Raw genomic sequence first — 11619 nt, 5'->3', positions numbered from 1 at the left:
TATGTGGAGACAACACATAACCATTGACATATTTTCCAAAGGAGATTCCTGGTGTGTACAGGTTTACAGTCAGTGACAGGTGATATGCTCACAAAAGGTGGGTCCTCCCACATCTATCATTAATCAAGAATATGCCCCACAGATGTGCCCTCAGTCCAGCCTGACGGAGGTAATTCTTCAACTGGGGTACCCTCTCTCCAGACAACTCTAGTTTGTGCAACACTTCTCTTGAATGCAGTAAAAGAAAGCCTCACACTGGGCTGGCAAGATGGCTCAGTGGTTAAGAGCACTGACTGCTCTTCCAAAGGTCCTGAGTTCAAATCCCAGCAACCACATGGTGGCTCACAACCATCCGTAATGAGATCTGATGCCTTCGTCTGGTGCATCTGAAGATAGCTACAGTGTATTACTCTGGAGCGAGGTGGGCCAGAACAAGCAGAGGTCCTGAGTTCAATTCCCAGCAGCCATATGATGGCTCACAGCCATCTGTACAGCTACAGTGTACTAATACACATAAAATAAATAAATAAATCTTAAAAAAAAAGAAAGCCTCACACAATAATCCAAGCCCTTGAGTGTCTTCGTTCATGTGGCCTGCCACTCCCTTGCAGTTTGTCCTGAATATTTCTATTTTTTTTCTTTCTTTCTTTTTTTTTTTTTGCTTTGCTGCTTTTTTTCCCTCCTCTCTGCTCTGCTTTGCTTCAACTAAATTTTCTTGCTACTTTTACACATCTGTGTGGGCTTTTATTTCAATACCTTGAATAAGAGACCAAGAATATGAAAGTACCTTAACTTCGGGTACTGATCTGCCTTAGCCTATGTGCCATGGTGACAGAATTAGGTAGGACTTTAAGGGGGCAACAACACAGCAGGGATCCTGAGAGCTGAGGGAGAAGGAGTGGAAAGAGAAGGGGATTGGAAGGCAAGAAGAGGGAAGGAGGGGGAGAGGAGAGGAGAGGAGGGGAGGACAGACAGGGAAATAGCTCCCCAGGTATGGCCTGATTTGGGAAGAGAGGAAGTTGGGTAGAGGGTCTGTGATAAAATATTCACTGAGTTCTTCTTACTTCCTCTTTCATAGGAGACTTATGGTTTACTAAAGCAGGAGGGATGGGCTGGTAGGCATTTTCCATGATGAATTAAGCCACAAACTAGTTATGGTTTACGAGAAGGATCTAGGAGGGGAGGAGGAGGGGGTACCTCCCAGGGAAATGGGAAGTTATGGGAGGCCTGAAGTGCAGTACCCACACCCTCTGCTAATAAGTTTTAGCAGTGGTAGTTATGAGAACTCCTGCATGCTTTCACTGATCTGCTAGAACTTTAGGCCTTGCTCTTACAAGAAGGGCTCAGTGCTCCCAAATCCTGAGTCCGTTTGTCTATAGTGTAGAATAGGAGCTGGAAGTCGAGAGTAATGAGTAGATGTAATTAAGTAAAGGACACACTGTTTCTTGAATATATTTCCTTCCACTGCCTGTACAGGTACTGGGTCTGCAGCAGGTGGAATATCTAACTAGGGGTACCTCACCTTTGGGACTCTTGGGCCGGATGCCACGAGAAGCGAAGCTTTACTCTTTTAACTCTTAGGAATGTCCACAGGCACGCAAAACACTACACAGCTGAGAAGATACGAACCCTATAGCTCGGCATCACCCATCAATCCTACCGAACAGCCAGTAGCCTAGCCTAAGAAACGCCGCGCCTGCGCACTGCAGACAATGAAGCCGCGCGCCCTCAGCGAGGAGGCGGGACTTGCCCGGGCATCCGGGTCCCACACCCCGCCCCCGCGGCATGAATGAGAGGCGCGGCGCCGCCCCTCCCCCGCCGGGCCCGCCCCTCGCCGGGGCCGCAGCTAAGCAGTCGCTACCGCCAGCTCAGCGGCTCGGACTCACGGACGCGGCTCGCTAGCAGTTCGCCGCACGAAAGCTGACTCCGGGCGCCGCCGCCCGCACGCCCGCTGCCCGCCGCCCGGGTGAGTGAGGGGAGGGCCGAGCCTGAGGCTGAGGCTGAGGCTGAAGCGCAGGCTCCGCAGGTCCGGTTCTGGGATGCTGAGGGCAGCGCGCCGGCCTCGCACCCCCTCCGAGACCGGGGGGCCGCGGGACAGTCCCCACGCACCGGCACAAAGGGCGACGCGGGCTGTCACCCGGAGGTCACCTCGGGCTGGGCCCGGGCGGGGGAGGCGGGATGGGCGGAGGATGGAGGAGCCGCTGCCTCTGCGTCGGTGGTGGGGACGCGCGTCTCGGGGGTGCTGTGTGGCAGTGGTTTTCTGGTCCCGAGCCACTCCTTCTTTTGTGGTGCTTGTCTCGTGCCTGGTTGTCACACTGTGCAAGGCACACTGAGACCTCTCCGGTTGGCTTATTTATTAATGAAAGTCGTATGGCGGCCTCATCATTTGTGGGTGGGGGGCTGCGTGCACCCACAGGCCCGAGAATTAATGACCCTGCTTTGTTTCCGGAGACCCAAGGGGTGTGTGTCCTGTGAAATGAGAAGGTCTGAGGTCGTCTGAAAGGGCAGAAGGAAAAGAAGTGTAAAGATAACTTCATCTTTACCTCTTCGTCTCTGGTGTTATTTCAGATAACAGGTTTTTTTGGTGTTTCGTTGTTTCTCGTTGTGAAACCAGTGGGTCTGTTCATTGAAAGTGTGATTCTGCATTCTTATGTCTCTGTATATTTAGAACACTATGCTTTTAGGATTAATGGTGATATATTTACGTATCGGGGGTACGCCAACATCCTGAACATTGTTTTCTGGGCTTAGTTCATTGATAATAGGTCTTTGTGCTTGTGTACCTATCTATAGGAATACTCCCAATATATCTGGGGCACTGCTTTCCCCACTCTTCCATACAGGCAGATTATGTTTCTTGCCTTTCTGCTCTAATAAGAGGTGGTCTAGCAGGTTCTTTCCACCTTCTTGTCTGTCCGGTCGTCGCCCTCCCCGCCCCCGCCCCGCACCCCTTAATGCTCTGGCAAAGGATATTACCTAAATATTACCCTGGTATGCACCCTAGCTTTGATCTGAATTTTCGTGTGTTTGGTTGTGCAGCCTAGCTGAACAGATCATCTTACATGACTTATCAGAAAACACCCCTTTTTTTCCTCCATTGTTTGTCTTCACTCCTCCTCGCCTCCGCTCCCCGTTCCCCCCTTCTCTGCCCCCGAAGAGGGTCGGAAGCACTGCTGGGTTCCATAGGCTTTAACTTGATAGGATGACTCGAGTGTTGTTCACTTAGCCAGTTAAAAACAGGTAATTAAGATAGGCAGGTGTGGCCGCAAATGCCAACACTGTACTTGGGAGGAAGAGGCAGTAGGATCTCTGGTTTCAAGGCCAGTCTAATTTACATAGGAATTTCTAGGCCATAACAGAATTGTTGTCTCAATAAATAACAAACTTTTCCTTGTTATTTTGTAACTATTTGTAAGACTATTTGAATTTTAGAAGATAGTTATTACTTTAGTTGGATAATGATATTTTCGTTTCTTTTCTACCCTTCTTATTTTGTAGAGTGAAAAAGCACATTTCTGAAATATTTTTGTTATGATCTTTTGATTCAAAATAGTGGTGGTGAAAAAAAAATCGAGTTTATATATGAATAATTGAGTGGGTTCAGTTTTCTTTAAGATTCTCTTCAAGATTACTTATTTTTGAGTCACATATATTTTCATTCCTAGTAAAATTTCAGTACAAAATGACATGTAAACCTCCACAGCATCTGTTTATGTATAGACTCTGCCTGAAACATTTGCTTTTAATTTGAAGGAAAGTTTCCACTGGTTAGATGACAATCCATTATTCTTAATGAAATTCTTGCTTTATGCATCTTTCTTGAACTGTGGGTCACAGCCCAATATGGGATTGCATAACTGTGGGAGTCACAAACATTAGCAATCAAAAGTTTCTGAATGTTCAGTGATCAGAAATTAATTCAAGGGGCCAGACATGAAATACTTGCTTAGCATGCACAACACCCTGAGTTGGATCCCTTGGACGGAATTAACTAGATTTGGTGGCCCATACCTGTAATCCGTCTCCCTTTGGGAGACTGGCTTTTTGTGAGTTTGAGGCCAGTCTGGGATCCAAGAGACCCTGCTAAAATATTAAAAATTCAACAATAATCAAACTCATAGTAGATCTGCGATGTGCTGGCCTCACACAGGACTTCCCTGCAGCCTTGCTTGGGGAGGCCTGGTACCTCACATGCTGCCACACCACGCTCTGCCAGGGAATGCAACCTGAATTGCCTCAGCTCAGATTCTAGGCTGTTGTCCCTTACAGTCACAGTGGTTTTGTTTGGTGTTTGGTTTGGTTTGGTTTTTCTCCTGAACATATAAAAGTTTTATGATCTTATAGAAACATTAAAAGCTGGGTGTATGGTGCTCACCTTTAGTCTCAGCACTCAGGAGGCAGAAGCAAGGTGGACCTCTTTGAGTTCCAGGGCAGCTAGAACTATATAATATAGATCAGTCTCAAGCAAACAAAAGCCATAACGGTTCAATAAAGGAAAATAAAAAAAGGCTTACTGCTTTCCCAGTGTCATTCCTGTCAGCCTGTAAGTATAACATTACTATATCTGGGGTGAAGAGGTTGCTCACTGATGAGTACATCTGCTCTGACAAGTAAGTTTACATACCCACACAGACTGCACCCTATGCCTATAATTCCACCAAAGGCCAGCCTGGTCTACAGATTGAGTTTCTGGACAGCCAAGGCTACACAGAGAAACCCTGTCTTCAAAAACTAAGCTAAACCAAAACAACAACAAAACTTTAAAGAAAGAGAAAAATATGGATTGTATTGTGTTTAAATATTTATCTTTTTTTTTTTTTTGAGACCCATTGCACTACATAGACCTCACAGAGATCTATTTTCCTGCCTATCACCAAGTGATAGGATTAAAGGCTTGAAGTGGTAATTAAAAAAAAACTCAAATATTCAGGAAGCAGAGGCATTTCTGTGAGTTTAAGGCCAGCCTGGTCTATGTAGTGATTTTCAGGCCAGCCAGGGCTACATAGTGAGACCCTCTGTCAAAACAAAAGCTGTTTGAGTTGCTAACTTAAATTTCATCCAAAAAGAAATATATTATTCCTTTAATTCCAGCACTTGGGAGGCAGAGGCAGGCGGATTTCTGAGTTCGAGGCCAGCCTGGTCTACAGAGTGAGTTCCAGGACAGCCAAGTCTACACAGAGAAACCTTGTCTCGAAAAAACCAAAACAAACAAAAAGAAATATAGTATTTAAATTTTGGCTTGGGATTAGATTTCCAGCTTCAAACTGTATTAGTTATTTTTCTCATTGCTCTGACAGAATACCTTACAAAAACAACTTCAGGGAAAGGTCTGTTTGGCCGACCACACGAGGGTATGATAGGGAAGTTCAAGGCAGTATGGAAGGCTGCTGGCTGCATTGTGTCTAGCTGAGAAGCAGAGAGAGGGACCTATGCATTAGCACAGTTTACTTCCCACTTGTGGGGATACTGCCATCCACATTCAGGCTCTTTTAAATTATTTTTCAAAATTAATGTTTTCCTGTCTTCTGTGTTTTGGTTGCTTTCCTTGCAAGTTCGGGGGTGGCAGTGCTTGCCAGAGCCTCAGATCTTCTGGAATTGGTGTAGCAGACAGTTGTGAGCTGCCACGTGGGCGCCGGGCTATTTTTCAGCCCAGACCTTCCTCTTCAGTTCAACCTTTATGGGCAGGGAACACCTTGATAGACACATCCAGAAAGTGTGTTTTCATGATGATTCTACGTCCCATTAAGTTGAAAGTTAACGTGAAGCATCATAGATCCCAAACATCTTCTGTTTTGTACTGTGTAAAGCAGCATGCCAGTACTGATATTATAAAGTCCAAAGATCAGTCACCTGAAAATGATGATGCTCTATGCAGTATCAAAGCATATCATGTCAATATGCAAATTTGCCTTGGCCTTTTAAAGACCTTAAATTAGTAAAGGCTAACTTTTATAATTTGATAGGTTTGGATTTTACAATGTAGAATAAATTACTTTTTTTTCTGAGACAGGATTTCTCTGTCTAGCCGTGGCTCCTGGTACTCTCTCTATAGACCAGGCTGGCCTCCCAAGTTAGAGATCCACCTGCCTCAGCCTCCTGAGTTCTGGGATTAAAGTTGTGTGCCACTAGAACTGGCTGAATTTTAATTTTCTTTTGTTTGTTCTTGTTTTTTGACAGAACTTCTCAGTGTCGCTTTGACTGTCCTAGAAGTAGCTCTGTGGACCAGGCTAGCCTCTGCCTGTGCTGGGACTAAAGGCATGTGCTACCACGGCCTGGCAGAACTTTTAAGTTTCTTTTTTTTTTTTTTTTTAAGATTTTATTTATTATTACAAAGTATACTGTAGCTTCTTCAGACACACCAGAAGAGGGCGTCAGATCTCATTATGGATGGTTGTGATGCTGGAATTTAAACTCAAGACCTTCTGAAGAGCAGTCAGTGCTCTTAACCACTGAGCTATCTCTCTAGCCCAAATTAATTTACTTTTCTTTTTTTTAAAAATGTATTTATTATTTTACATAACTACACCGTAACTGTCTTCAGAAGCACCAGAAAAGGTCATCAGATCTCATTACAGGTGGTAGTGAGCCACCATCCCTGTGGTTGCTGGGATTTGAACTCACAACCTTCGGGAGAGCAGTTGGTGCTCTTACCCGCTGAGCCATCTCACCAGTCCCAGAACTTTTAAGTGTTAAATCAATCTCTCTTCTCTTCTCTTCTCTTCTCTTTTCTTCTCTTCTCTTCTCTTCTCTTCTCTTCTCTTCTCTTCTCTTCTCTTCTTTCTCTCTCCCTCTCTCCTCCTCTCTCTCTCTCTCTCTCTCTCTCTCTCTCTCTCTCTCTCTCTCTTTCTCTCTCTCTCTCTCAAGGTTAGAAGATCTCAGATAGAAGCCCCTTCCCTTCCTCTCAGCAGCTCTAGAGGCCTGTCCTTAGGTCTCCTGCTTGTGCCTTCCTCACATCAAAGAGCACCCTCCTCTTTCTGTGTCGAGTACTTCACCACTCAGAGTTCCTGAGTTTGTGACCTCTCTCCTGCATCACTAACTTTACCCAAGTCTCTCCATGTCAGCACGTAGGCCTGTTCTCCCTTTCATCTTTACATACAGAATGCCAAACTTAATGAGCTTTGTCTGCCTGCCACCAATCCCCCCTGTGCCCCTGAGAGTTAAATGGCTCAAGTGAAAAAAGCACACACTTTGACCTGTCTCCTCAACCTGCCATTCCTGACTGCTGTTGTTGACGCTAGCCCCAGTAGGATGCCAGGGATAAGAACCTTATCTGCTCTGAATTTCAAGATCCCACAGGATATATGAGCAGAAGGCACAGCTAACATTTTCAGCCTAGTCAGGTAGCTCTTGCCTTTTAATTTTTCTAAGAAGAAAGTGATTTCATTTTTGTCTTATTGTTTTTTTTTCTACACTTAAGAGTTAAAAAGTTAAGTCTGATGTGAGAGTACATGCCTTTAAACCAGAACTCAGCCTGGTATACAGAGCAAATTCCAGAACAGCCAAGGCTGTTACTTAGAGAAACCCTGTCTCATTAAAAAAAAAAAAAAGTTAAAATGTTATGAAAATTATATTGATATTTTCCCCTACAATACATTGCATTTCTCATATGTTAATACTAGCATTCTTGGACCTGGATTCTGGCATCAGACTGGTTAGAACTGAATTCTCTCTCTTTACTTTTTGACATGTGACATGTCAAAGTTTTAGTTTAGTTTTTTGAGATGAAGGGGTCTCACTATGTAACTTCAAACTTGGGATTCCCCTGCCTCATCCCCTAAGTGCCAGGATGACCAGTGTGTTCCACCACATCCAGGTTGGGAAGTTTATTAGCCCCTCCGTTTCTTCGTTTGTATAATGAATAGTATATACACACTCATTTTGTTTGTCTTGCAGCCCAAATGGGATAATGAAAAGTACTCATTTTGGTACTTGGAGTGGAAGTAAACTCAATGAAAAATTGTTATACCCTTCTTCAATTTATACTTCATTTTAACATAATATTTTAATACTTAAAAATTACATTTATTTTTGTGTGGATGGTATACCTATGCCCATGAGGCATGTGTGAAGGTCAGCAGAGATCTGTTCTCTATAGTCATGTGGGCCCAAGGGATTGAACTGAGTTCATCAGGCTTGGAGGCAAACACCTTTACCTTCTGACCATCTCTTTAATATTTTTGTTTAGAATACTTACATCCTTCTAAGATATATTGGTCATAAATGTGACCTATTTGGGGGGGGTTGTTTGTTTTTTCTTCCTTTCTCTCCTTTTCCCTGTAACCCTCCAATTCCTTGCCTGTCTGTTCCCTGGATTGCATCATGTGATGGGTTAATAAAATGATCTACAGTTGACAAATGAGCAGATCATAGCAGTTTGGCCACTTCACAAATCATTTTTATCATTTGATAGAATAGTTTAATTTTGAGGGCTGGAGTGAGATCCCCAGCACCCACATGGCAGCTCACAACTGTCTGTAACTCCAGTTCCAGGAGATCTGGCACCTCACAGATAGATACACTTGCAGGAAAAACACTGATGCCCGTAAAAATAAATCTAAAAAAAAAGTTTAATGTTGAGCCAAGTAATGTTTCTTTGACTTGCTCCAAGATTCCTTCTTCATGTTATTCCATTGTTATTTATTCCTTTTGTGTTCCTTTTTGAAACAGTTTCCCTGTTGCTAGCCCTGACTGGCTTCATCTCCCTGTGCCAGTGAAGCTGGCTTCCAGCTTGAAAGATCCTTCTATACCTGTGTGAAAAAAACTATAATCACATGCTAAAACTTTCAAATGTTCAGTGTGTCATCAAACAGATTTACTTACTTTTCTTTCTTTTAGTTATTTGAGACAGTATTTAATGTAACCCTGGCAAGCACTGAACTTGGGAAGATGGCCTCGAACTCCGGATTCTCTCAGGTCTCTACTTCCAAAGTGCTAGAATTATAGATAAATGGCATACCTGGCAAATAGCTTCCCCTCCCCTCAAGTAGCTGTAAGATGTCCTCTTTACCTGCTAGCAACCCAGGCAGACTGATAGCTGTTCAACATACTTTGAGAGCCACATGAAGGATATGGACAGGCTGTAAATGTCCCACTAGAAAGGACTAGGTCTTACTAGGCCTAAAGAATTTGTTTCTATGTGTTAAGTTGCTTTGTTTGGTTTTTAGTTTTCCTCATTGTTGCCTTAATTTTTTACTTTGGAAGTTTACTTAACAACCATGGGCCTTTTTAAGTGAAAGCATTTTTTAGTTTTAGAAATGGTTTCTTGGATTAATTTGGTAGTTACTCTACTTCTTTCTTATCTAGATGCATAATGGGAACTCTTATAAGCTGAGCGTCTCAGACCTCAGAATGTAGTGCCGTATAAATTGTGGGTTTTAAAAGAATGCCAGATGGTTGAAAAGGAATTGTGAGTGCCCCAACTAGTGCAGTCCTTTGAGAGCCAGCTGGATAAACCATCTCTGCTCTGGAGGTAAGAACTAGACACTTTGTTCCATGCCAGCTGGACCATGAATAGCTGGCCAGTGGCCTTATTTTGGGTTGGCCACTCTTGGAAAGCCAGCCTGGGCTTTCCATCTACCCTAAGGATAGTTTTCCCAGAGTTAGTTGCTTGTGCCAGGCCTCCCTCTGTGGTACCTGCTTCAGGGAATGAAGCAGGCCTGCAATGTCAAGGAAAAGAAGCCACTGGGTGTTGGAAGTAAACCTTGTATTATGAATTGTTTTGGGAAAGCTCAATGCAATGTGTGTTTTATGAATTCAATGCTAAGGCTAGAAGACCCTCTTGTCAATAAAACTGAATGGTTTTACTTTAGGACTTCCACTAGTTTACCTGTTTTCATTTATTAACATCTCTTAAAATGAAGTTTGCTTGTTATTTCCATCTTTAACTTCTAAAATTTGCATCTTTTGGATTAGTTTTATGTTATTATAAACCATTGGCTTCAATAGAAGGCTAACTATATATGTCATCTTAAAGTTTGTCTCACTTTATTTACTAATGAGGTCATAATTAGTCCGGCACTATACCAGGCATTTCTTTCTACCCTTTAGCCAATTTACTATATTAGTTTAATTGAGGGCAAAAAAGTGTGAGTGCAGTACTCCCAGTCTGAGCACACGTCTCATCAGATGACGGCTACCTTTTGGATCCTCAATATTAATAGCCTCATGCAGACTTCACATTCTTTAACGATTAGCTAGTTTTAAAAGAATTGTTGCAAAGTTGACGATGGGAAGGAGGAAGGGGTCGACACTTCAAGCCATCAAGGTCTGGGATTTCAAGGGTGTGAGATGTGGTGGCAGACAGAGTCTAAAACAAGTTTTATCGTGTGGAAGTTTATGGAATGTTGGTGAGGAAACTCCCTTTGACAGAAAAAGAAACCTTTTTCTCACAATAGTGAGTTTGTTGGTTTTTTTCACCCCAATTTGGAGATTGAATGGTTCTGTATTACTTGTTTGTTAAGTTCATCTAAACAACCCAAAACTCATGGCCTAACCTATATTTCTTTTTATTCTCTCTGAAATATGGGCATGTGAAATTATACTTGTGCTTTAAACTAAAGATAGGATCTAGTATCTACAACTTGAACTGAATTATGTACAATGGCTATAATTAAAGTTCCTTCAATCTTTTTGTTTTTCAATTTTCTCTCTGAAAACAAGCTAAAGATATTTGTTTATTTATTTATTTATTTATTTATTTAGGGTCTCACTATGCAGCCCTGGATGTCCTAGGACTTTCTTTGTAGATGTAGACTAGGCTGACCTTGAACTCAGTGCCTCCTAAGTGCTGGGAAGAAAGATCCACAAATCTGGTCCAGAAGGAAATTTCTAAGTTTTTTTTTTTTCTTTAAATCACAAAGTAGTATCAGTAACTCCGGATGACTTTATGTGGATTATGGAAAATCTTTTACCTGGATTAGGCTGCACTGAAAACATGGCATGTCTGTGGTAGTGTGGACATCACTTACTTCCTCCTTACAGCTGTGCTGAAATCATAGATCAAGGAAGCAGTCTCTTGAGGTTGAGCAGTCAGGCAGGGCACAGGCATCTCCATAGCCAGCTTCTAGCAGAGTTCATGCTGCCAGCTCCCTAGATAGGAGTGCACCGAAGGGCTGAGGATGGGAGGAGGTCAGAGTCCTTGCAAAGGCCAGCTGAAGAGCCACGCAGCAGCTAAAGGACTACAAAAACCATCACTGCTGGAATGGGACAGAGAGGATGGCAGTGTTCCCTGGAGTCACCATATTGCTATGGCAACGGAAATTTACTCCTCACAGTCGTGAAGTCCAAAGGTGGAAAGCAAGGTGACAGTGAGGCTGCAAAGCTCCCCAGTGACTCCAGGAAAAGTCTTCCCTAACTTTTTTAGATATTTCTCAAAAAACCACTTGTAAATACATATATAATCTACACAGCCTACAGATTTGATCTCTAAATGTTTAAATCTTTTTGAGACAGAATTGCTGTGCAGCCCCCGCTGGCCTAGAAATGCTATGTAGGCCAGGTACACTGAGTTTCCTGCTTCTACTTCCCAGTTTCTGGGATTAAACTACCACAGCCAGCTTCAAATCCTTAATTACATCTGCAAAGATCCTTTGTTTTAAGGTCACATTTTGGTTTCTGGGA

General features: G+C 43.1%; 1 protein-coding gene across 2 annotated transcripts in view; it reads left to right on the top strand.

Annotated features, from left to right (window-relative positions):
- Window positions 1–1779: 1779 nt before the first annotated feature.
- The window catches only part of Rnf24 (ring finger protein 24), a 54246-nt gene continuing 44406 nt past the window's right edge, over window positions 1780–11619 (top strand). For both annotated transcript variants that reach the window (XR_004118855.1, XM_031371955.1), the window contains exon 1: window positions 1780–1966. The gene's annotated coding sequence lies outside the window, so the exon portion shown is untranslated. The remainder of the gene's footprint in view (window positions 1967–11619) is intronic.

This window comes from Mastomys coucha, unplaced genomic scaffold (assembly GCF_008632895.1).
Source record: "Mastomys coucha isolate ucsf_1 unplaced genomic scaffold, UCSF_Mcou_1 pScaffold15, whole genome shotgun sequence".
NCBI classification, from domain to species: domain Eukaryota; kingdom Metazoa; phylum Chordata; class Mammalia; order Rodentia; family Muridae; genus Mastomys; species Mastomys coucha.
The sequence above is the reverse complement of the archived record's forward strand: the minus strand, read 5'-3'. Positions and strand labels throughout refer to the sequence as shown.